The 9329-nt window shown below is 39.9% G+C and overlaps 1 long non-coding RNA gene across 1 annotated transcript; it reads right to left on the bottom strand.

Annotated features, from left to right (window-relative positions):
• Positions 1–3653: 3653 nt before the first annotated feature.
• LOC132081736 (uncharacterized) lies at positions 3654–8068 on the bottom strand. Its single transcript, XR_009419732.1, has 3 exons — positions 8008–8068; positions 6606–6671; positions 3654–6040 (listed from the first exon to the last, which is right to left on the bottom strand). It is a non-coding gene; the product is annotated as an uncharacterized LOC132081736 (long non-coding RNA).
• Between the last annotated feature and the right edge of the window lie 1261 nt (positions 8069–9329).

Genomic DNA, 9329 nt, shown 5'->3' with positions numbered 1-9329 from the left:
TGGATTTGTCCATGTGGGCATACCATGCTTGACATGAAACATGTTTACCAAATTTTTTTCCCATGAGAATCACAGTTTTCCTCATCTGACACTCAGGTTTCTCATCAGAGGAACTGGGATAATATGGTATTTCAGCCACTACCAAGGTGACTCAGAGCTCTGGCACCTCAAAGGTAACAAGTCTGAACCCTGATCGCCCTTTTGCCTTTCGCACCTGGGCCACCAAGGACTAAATTTTTTGGCTTTATTTCTGTAGGTGTAATTTTTGAAAATTTAAGATTTTCAGAAGAGATTAAAGGTCCAATGCAAAGGATATTGAAGTCAAAAGGGGTTTGATTTTCATTGAGTGACTAGTAGTTATTCCTCTTGGAACTCAGACCAACTTTGAAGCCTGAGATTCAGACTAGTTATCACTAAATATAGCTAAAAAACTGACCACATATTTCTATTAAACTGACATTAATGGGTAAAATGATATGGTACATATTTGCTTAATGTTCTTCCAAGCCAGAACAAATTAATCTCTTTTTTTGAGTTGTCAGCTTCTAGTTCACAGGTGAATGGGAGGATCTATGTCTTTTCTTCAATGTGTGACAGGTTTATAGAAACCCCTGAAAGTGCAGCTTTTGGATGCATTGCAAAAGAGGGGAAAATGTTTTCTTTCTCTGGCTAGCAGCCACCATCTAATTTTAGCTGCAATCTTCAAAGGCTGTGGAATAGGCACTGCCTCTTCCCCAAAATGTGATTTCCCTGGCCTTGACACACACTGGACTAAGTTGCTATTCACTGCTAAATTTGCTTGCGTGCAGCTAAAGCCTGATAATCTTGGGTCTCAACTAAGCCAAAGCTCTTTAACTTATTTTATTCTGCTAGGCCATATTAAAGAACAAAGCAAAACAAAAAAATCCAAATGAAATAAACAAACAAAACCTAACAAACCAAGCCAAACCAACAAGCCATCTTACTACACCTTACTATTTAAAAAGAATTGGGTTAAGTTGGTAGCAGTCCAGATGATGAAGGAAAAGCTGTTAATGTTTCAGGAGAAGATGGTGCTCATTAATCCCTACAGAGCCAACACTTAAGCATGGAGTTCATGATGAAAAAGGGAAAAATAAGGTGCCATTTGCCTTTATTCATATTTTGGGGGACAGTTTCAGACATAATCGAATCTATTTCTCTAAGTCCACTTCCCTGCACTATTTAGGTATGTGCTAAGTGCCTGCAATGTGTAAGGTGCTCATATTAGTAACATCACACTGCTAAACAGCTGCTTCCCTCCTAGACAGGAGTGTATTGACAGGGGGAAAAAAGTCCTGATACTGCTCCACTGGTGTGTCTGAATATCATCCCCTCTTCCACACCTCTGTGTGCATGTGTGTATATACATAGACATATACACTCTCACATCTATATATCTATATCTATCTATATCATCTATATCTATATATGTATATGTATATATAGACATACACTCTCACATATATAGTTTTCAGTAGGATTCCTGGACTAAAGGTTATTTTATAGGCATATATATACTACTTCTTATGTACAAACAAGTTTTCTTAAACTCATGTTAGCAATACTCTAAATAAAACTGAAGGATATAATGGAGACTGAATTTGATGCATATTTAGAATTTTTTTAGACATAGCTGCATTTTTTTTCCATCTCACTTACTTTTTCAACTTGTAGCTCTTCAAAGTGTGCTGAACAATCCAGTCTACAAAAGCTAAACCATATTTCTCAGAGTAGGAGTGTTTTCTGAAATGTAAAAAAATTTTAAAAAAAGAAAGGGAAAGAAGAGACAAGAGTTGTGCCTCCTGTTTAGCATGGCCCTACTTCTCCCCATTTTGATTCTACTTCCATTTCTCACAGAGATCAAGTAGGGCATTTAGGTCTTTCATTTTAAATACAGGAAGCAAATAGCTCATATTCCAGCAGCTGTCTTTTAGAGCCTCATTTCTGCTCTGACCTTGCTTTCTTGCCTCTGTTATTGGCATCAATCGTTGTTTAACAGAATGAGAAAGTTCCATAGTTAATTATTCTGCTGTCCAGTCCCCCTCTAAGTCTGTCTTCTAATAACAAAACATAGGATCAGACATCCATGTGAATGCTAACTTCATTCCTTAGCTAAAACACCATGGTTTATCTGGCTGAGGATGGGATTTCCAAGGAATCCTAAGAGGGTTAGGTGGCTGAATCTCATTGAGATTCAACAGCCAGCTCACATTAAAAAAAAAAAAAAAACAAAAAAACCCCAAAAAAACAAAACTCAAACAATTAAAAAAATCATATTTTACACCTCAAATCATGTGGAAATATTCTGATATTCTGCTATTAGGAAAAAATATTTTAAAGATTAAGTCTGATTTAAGTTCTTGACTAAACTCATGGACCACTGGGGCCCTATTCAAAGGGTTATAGTGCATATAGACAGCCCAAGACTGCAAAAAGCCAATAAAAGGAATAAATAGGACACAAGGGGTGGAAAAAAGGTTTGTACTTGTTTTTCTAACCATTCCATTAAAAGCAATGACAGTCTGTTTCTTTTCTCTTCACCTCCACTAATGACTCTTCCAAATAGCTCTTGGAGACTTTTAGGAAGGTTTCATAGGAAAAGGAGAACCTGTATAGCAAATGTTGGAGCAAAAACTGATTTCCCCACTCCATCTGCCTGATGTCTGGTAGGCATCCCTATAAGGAGATCACAGGGAATGCTTGTGTCAAAACTTTTGAAAAACAGGGTTCAGATAAATAAATATCAATTGAGTGAAGTCAAGTGATCAGATGCTCACAGCACTCACATGTGTTTTTGGTTTACTTTTATTTTTTGAGATGTGTTGGCCTCAGCTCTAAGGGTAGAAAGTATATAAGGAATTTTAATTGGCACCCCTCAAAAATCACATTCTTGAGCCAACCTGGCTTACTGGAGAGATTAATTTAATGTATAGACATAAAAACAAAACATAGATTTGTCTTTGGAATATGCTTGTCAAGCAGATTTCAAAGTTTTCATTGTTTCCATGTCAGCATCCCACAGCTACCCCAGCAATCACACCACACCTGAACAAAACTAAGCATAAAAAACAGGCATAAGGCCAAAGAGTGATATTTACCCTCTAGACTGAATAGGAGGTAATGCAAAGTCATCCTGTCTGATGGGAGTTTTGGAGAGGGCTAAGAGTTTAAGCAGGATGTGTGATGTTCTTTAGGGGGAACTGCTAGGCATGAGGGGCAAAAAAGCTGGTTCCTCCTCATGTTCCTTGACATAACTCTTGATCCCAGAGGAACTGGGGAACCAGGACTGAAGTGACTCCCGGAGGTGGTGAGTCAGAGGCACACAGGGCTGGAAACTGAGGAACTGCACTTGAGCTCCTAATCCTCTGAAAGACACCTTGCTGAACTCAGGAGCATTTAAAGTAGCTTTCTCCCCCTTTTATCCTGATATCCATATTTCCCCTGATCAATAGAAGACTTACCTATATGCTTATCTGGTCTCTTTTCATGTCTGAACTAAGAATATTTTTATATCATGAGCTGTTCTAAAGAGGAAACACATGGGCACTGGCAAAGCTCCTAATACTGCACGTTTTAAGATTAATGCCAGCCAACAGCAGCAGGGGAAGACTGCAAGTCCTAACAAGGTGGAAAGAAATCCTGCACAGAAAGAAATTGCCTTGGTTTGGCTTGCTAAAAATCTCTCAGAAAGCTGAGCTGGTCAAAGAGAAATTTTACCAACCCTTGCATCCAAGTCAGCAGCAGCAGCAGCAGCTAACTTCTGCTTGCCTCTTTCTGGAGCAGGGACAGCTGTGTGCAAGTTAAGATCTGTGAAGCCCTTGGTGTGCTTTGGAGAAACACAACCACCCAGACTAAACACATGTAAAACCATTTGTCAGCACTGTCATTTTGCTGGGCCTCAGCTCTACTGCCATTGTGTGGGGCAGAGACAGGAGAAAGAGTGAGAAGTTTGAGGAAGGATAGGGAAAGCCATCCAGAGCTGGAAGCAGGGGAGTGTCACAGAGCCACGTTCATCCATCTGCCCATCCAGCTCGACCTGGACCATGGAGGAGGCGGTGCCCCTGCATCTAATAGCAAGCAGGTGTTTCCCTTTAAAGCTGCTCCCAGTTGGCAGCTGGGATTTTTATGAAGGGATTACGAGCAGTTGTTTCACAGAAAGAGAGAAAACACTGTGCAGAGGCACAGGCACTGCCCTTGATGTTATCATTACCCTGCTGGCCCACCACATCCTCTGGTCTAAATCGCAGAGGCAGATGTACACAACACTGACCTCTTTGTCCTGCCACTGGCACCTGACAGAGCTCTGGCAAACCTGAGCCTTATCCCTTCCTCAGGGTTGGAAATTATTCCTAGGCCTCTCATAACCTCTTCTCCAGCTGGCATTTCCCTCCCTTGCCTTGTTTCCTGGTGGCTGTGTGTCAGCCCCTTGCCCTACCTGTCTGTATGCACAGCTGAGAAACAGCTGCAGAGGTGGAAACACTGCAGCCAGATGTTGCTGACAGAGCAAGGAGAGGAAAAAGAGAACTGCTGAGCATCTGCCAAGACAGAAGCAACTCAGAGCAGCTTTATCAAAATGCCACAGTGAGAGCTATGTGAAAAAAAAAAAAAAAAAGTCATTTTAACCTTTTAGAAATAAGTCCTGTTAGCATGGGTGTGTGACATTTTTGAAGCTCTGCTCTCTATAATTTCTTCTTTCATCTGGAGTTATCTTTTCATTCATACCCATGTAACTATATTTCTGGGCAAATTTGCATTTTCTGGAGAGCTCACTGGTCTTTAGCTGTAATTGAATCTTGGGATGTTGGCCCCTGCTCCTGTTCCCTGGGACAGGAGACTGGAAAACATGAAGCCATCTTTCCAGATCCAGAGTTTTTGTCAGCTCTGTGGTCATGAAGTGATTCCACCACTCTGTCTGGCTGCCCATTGTGAGGAAATGCGTGGCAATGTGAGCAAATAGGAGCTTGTGTACATTGTGCCAACTTACACAACTGCATTTGCCTCAGGTGGGTATTGCAGCCAGGGAAGCAAACAGAGAGAACTGTCACCTTCCTTTTAGCATGTCATTAGGGTGGGATTTTTCCCATCCAGGTAGATTGACGAGTCAGACAAATGTAAGTAGGAAAGGTTTAAGTCCGTGGGAGTAGGAGCTGGCACACATGAAGTTTAAACTCAGCTTTGTCACTCACCTGCAAGGCCACTTCACAAGAACAGAGTGTCATGTAAACAAAGGCAATTATTTGCTATAGAATATGTGATAATACTACAAATGAGCTCAGCTGAGACACTTTAGGAATTAAGAGAAATCAATGTTAACATGAGGACCAGGAGACAAAATGAGAAAGAGACAGTGCAGAGACTCTGACTGGGTGTTTTGAGTGACTTCTTAGTGCATCTACTTGTTTTGGAAAAATTATAGTTAACCACTGTCTTTACCCATCTACAGCTGTTGCTGTCACTGTTTCTATAGTCCATTTTTTTCCTAAGACTGTATGTATCATCAGTGTTTTCAATGCTACATACACAGACACACATCTCTGTTTCCTGCATTTCACTAGGATGTGTCATATATTGTTTTGCTGTATTCATTTGGTTATGATTCTGTAATTCCTAGGACAAAAAGTATTGATAGAGCTTTTCTTCCAGGCTGGTAGACACCTGGTGGTGGTCCACAGTGAGGCAAGCTCCAGCACCAAGCTTGGTGTCCAGGTTGCAGACAGGCTCAGCAATGCACAGGAAGGCTGGGAAACTGCTGGCAGGTCCTTGGCTCCTGTTGGTTTTACACCTCAGTCTTCCAGGATGCTGCGCACTTCTTCTCCAGAGATTTATAGATTCAAAGCCTCACAGAAGGGTTTGAGTTGGAAGGGACCCAAAAGATCATCTAGTTCCAACTCCCCTTCCATAGGCAGGGACATCTTGCCCTAGATCATGTTGCTCAGAGCCCCATCCAATCTGGCTTTTAAAACTTTAAGCTTTGAGATCCAGCATACTTTGTTTGTTTGGCTGGATAAACATGCAACAGCTTTTTAAAAAATGAAGAAAAAACACTTGTGATTCAGAGTTAAATTCCTGTTCAGTACAGAGATATTATTATTTTTGCTACTGTTATTTGCATTTTAGATTACACCCAATAACTCCATTTATCTGGCTAGACATTTACAAACATCTTGGGCTAGCTATTTTACAAAAGCATAAAGATAGCTGCTGTTCCAAATAGCTTACATAAATTTCACACCCCTAGCTCTTTCAACAAATTTTCTGAAATAATTCTGAACAAAAACACTCTTGCTATTATAGGATCAATAATTTTCTAGGACTTGATCTCAGAATGGAAGCTGTATATTTTTAAAAGGCAGGGAACGTAATGCATATCTTCCTTTTCCTAGGTTTTCTCTCATCTTTGCATTGATTTTAAAATTTGTTTCTGATGGTCTGTTTCCATTATGCTTATATCCCCTTCTCCATGACCACTATGTTTTCTTTTATACTCAGAGAAAAGACCGTATTTATGACAGGTGCAAAATAAGATGAAAACTGACAACATATGAAACACTTTACTCATAGCAGTGAAAAGTAAATCTTCTCACCTTTCAAGAAGTCACCCTCTTTCCCCTTCGTTCAAAAGCTGCTGCGTGTTTGTGCAAGGGTTTTAGCTTTATAGATATCCAAAAAGAAAGCAAATGTAAAAGAAAAAGGAGACATGCAAAAATCAGAATCAAGTCAGAATGAACCAGGTTTTAAAGGATTCCATAAATTTAGACATGAAGCACGCAAGGGAAGAGATTTTTCTCCTGAACAGCTCTGCAAAATACCACTTGTCACCCCACCTCCCTTTCAAAATTACATCAATAAATTAACTTAGCCTAAAGCAAGACATGTTAAATCAAATACTTCAATATTTAGGATTTTACAGAAAAAGAGTGACTCTTCCACACATTTGCCTACCAGCCTTCAGTTCAGCTCCTGGATTTCTGAGTGAGTCCACTCAGGATTCAGGGATTCAGACAGGAGGGGAATTTTCTAGGCTAATGTTGTTTACTGTTGAGCTATACCTGTGGAAAAGTACTGATGGATTTTGAAACATGACTGAAGACAACAACCTTGAAGACATGTTTTCCATCCTTAAATTGAAATGGTTTGTCTTCCAGCAATGCTGGTGATCCACACCCCCTATAGATGTGATTGTCTTCTTCCCTTCCTTCCCTCACATCAGATTTTTCCTCCTCAGACTAACCAATTGTTATAGCTTAAAAGTAAATATACATCTACACCTAATCTACCCACTTACGCTCATCACCATTAAGAGCTTGTGTTGCAATCATACTGTTATTATATTTCTGAAGTCCATACGTTCTGGGTGGCTTTCTCACATGCAGCTCTTCCCAGCAGTGCTGTTCCTTATGGCTTCATCAGGGCTCTCAACCCACCCCCTTTTATCCTAGTAACCTTCACGAGCCACAGCTGCTGCCCAACTAAGGACTTCACAGCTGTGGCTCATTTAGAATAACTAGAACTGGGGCAAGACCACTTATACAGTACATAGATTTTACAGGGACTCCTACTATACTACTGTATTTCCCCCTTTTCTTTTACTTAGAGGAACAGGTTTCATAGACATATTTACATACAATACATATCTTTTACTGTGACTCAAAGGCCACCTATACTTCCCCAACACAATACATATCTTTTACTGTGACTCAAAGGCCACATTACAATGCATACAGTCCCCCATGACTCAAAGGCCATGTACAACACACGCAGCTTCTTGCTCAAAGGCCATATTCTCACAGCTCCTGTCTGCCACAGCTCCTTGATTCAATAGCTATGTTCTTCTGCAGCTCTTGGCTGCCTTTCCCACAGTCCTGGCTCAATGGCCATCCACAGCTCTTGGCTGTCTTATCTCTATTACATCAGGGCTGCACATTCTATCACGTTGGGATCACCCTTGTTTTAACGATACTGTTACTATATTTCTAAAGTCCATACCTCCTGGGTGGCTTTCTCACATGCAGCTCTTTCCAGCAGTGCTGATCCTTGTGACTTCATCAGGGCTCTCAACCCACCCCCTTTTATCCTAGTAACCTTCATGAGCCACAGCTGCTGCCCAACTAAGGACTTCACAGCTGTGGCTTCATTTAGAATAACTAGAACTGGGGCAAGACCACTTATACAGTACATAGATTTTACAGGGACTCCTACTATACTACTATAAGCTTGCAGTGTCTTTTTCTTGAGTATCTGCTGACAGTAGGTTAAGAACTTACAGTAAATGCTGACTTTGTAGCACCAGCCAATTCATGTATCCATCACAGTGTAAAAGACTTGGCCTTTTGAATAATTCAGTCAGACCCATCTAACTGATATAAAAATCATGAGTAATAACAATGTATGATTTTTTTGGTTATTCTCAATAAAAGTGTTGACCACTACCTGTTGACATTATTGTTTGACTTAGTTTTATTTTGAAGCCTGTAACAAAAGTTGGCAAAGGCTGAAGTAGACAAACATCAGTTTTACTGTTTCAAGTACAATGCTAGGTAGTGTCCCCAAAATCATATATGAAATCACACTCTTTAAAACCAGTTGAAACTAATTGTACTTGAACTATGCAGGAAATTTGTGAACATCTGCTGTTTAATGAAAGAAAACATCTAGTGATTTCTGACCCCTAGTGCTCAGTCTTCACTTGAAGAGCCCTGTTGAAGCAGAGAAAATTGCACATCCCTTTTAAGTGCAGAAGTAGGGAATTACAATACATTTGTATACCAGGGCTTTATGTACCTATAAACCTAGACATATGTTCAGCACATCCTAAGCAAAGTGTTCATTGGCTTTTTTTTCTGTTTTGAGACCTGACTGTTTCAAAGGACAATTTTATCTAATTGTTCATTTCTCTTTGCAAACTTTAATGGAGCTGACTACGTCTCATCTCTTTTCCCTTGCACAACGCTGTATATGCACAATACATGCTTTTTAGTCCATTCTGTAGCAACAAATATTCAAATAGATACTGATGTGACATATATGACTTTTACTTCAGAAGATTTTCCCAGAAAACGGAAAACAAAAATCAAACTCTCTAATAGTCTTCACACAGCTTACATGTGTAGGCCAACAGTAATCTTCAGATCTAAACAATGCAGACTTAAACCTCTGGTTCTTATTTGCATTAGAGACACTGAAATGGAAAAAAGATAGGGTAAAGAAAAAAAGAAGGCATGAAATGTGTCTGTCTCAGAATGATGAGATAAAATTCAAGAACCTCACTCTTGTTTAAAAATAATTTTATAGAGAAAATATTTCTCTGG

This window comes from Ammospiza nelsoni, chromosome 1 (assembly GCF_027579445.1).
Source record: "Ammospiza nelsoni isolate bAmmNel1 chromosome 1, bAmmNel1.pri, whole genome shotgun sequence".
Taxonomy (NCBI): Eukaryota; Metazoa; Chordata; class Aves; order Passeriformes; family Passerellidae; genus Ammospiza; species Ammospiza nelsoni.
The sequence above is the reverse complement of the archived record's forward strand: the minus strand, read 5'-3'. Positions and strand labels throughout refer to the sequence as shown.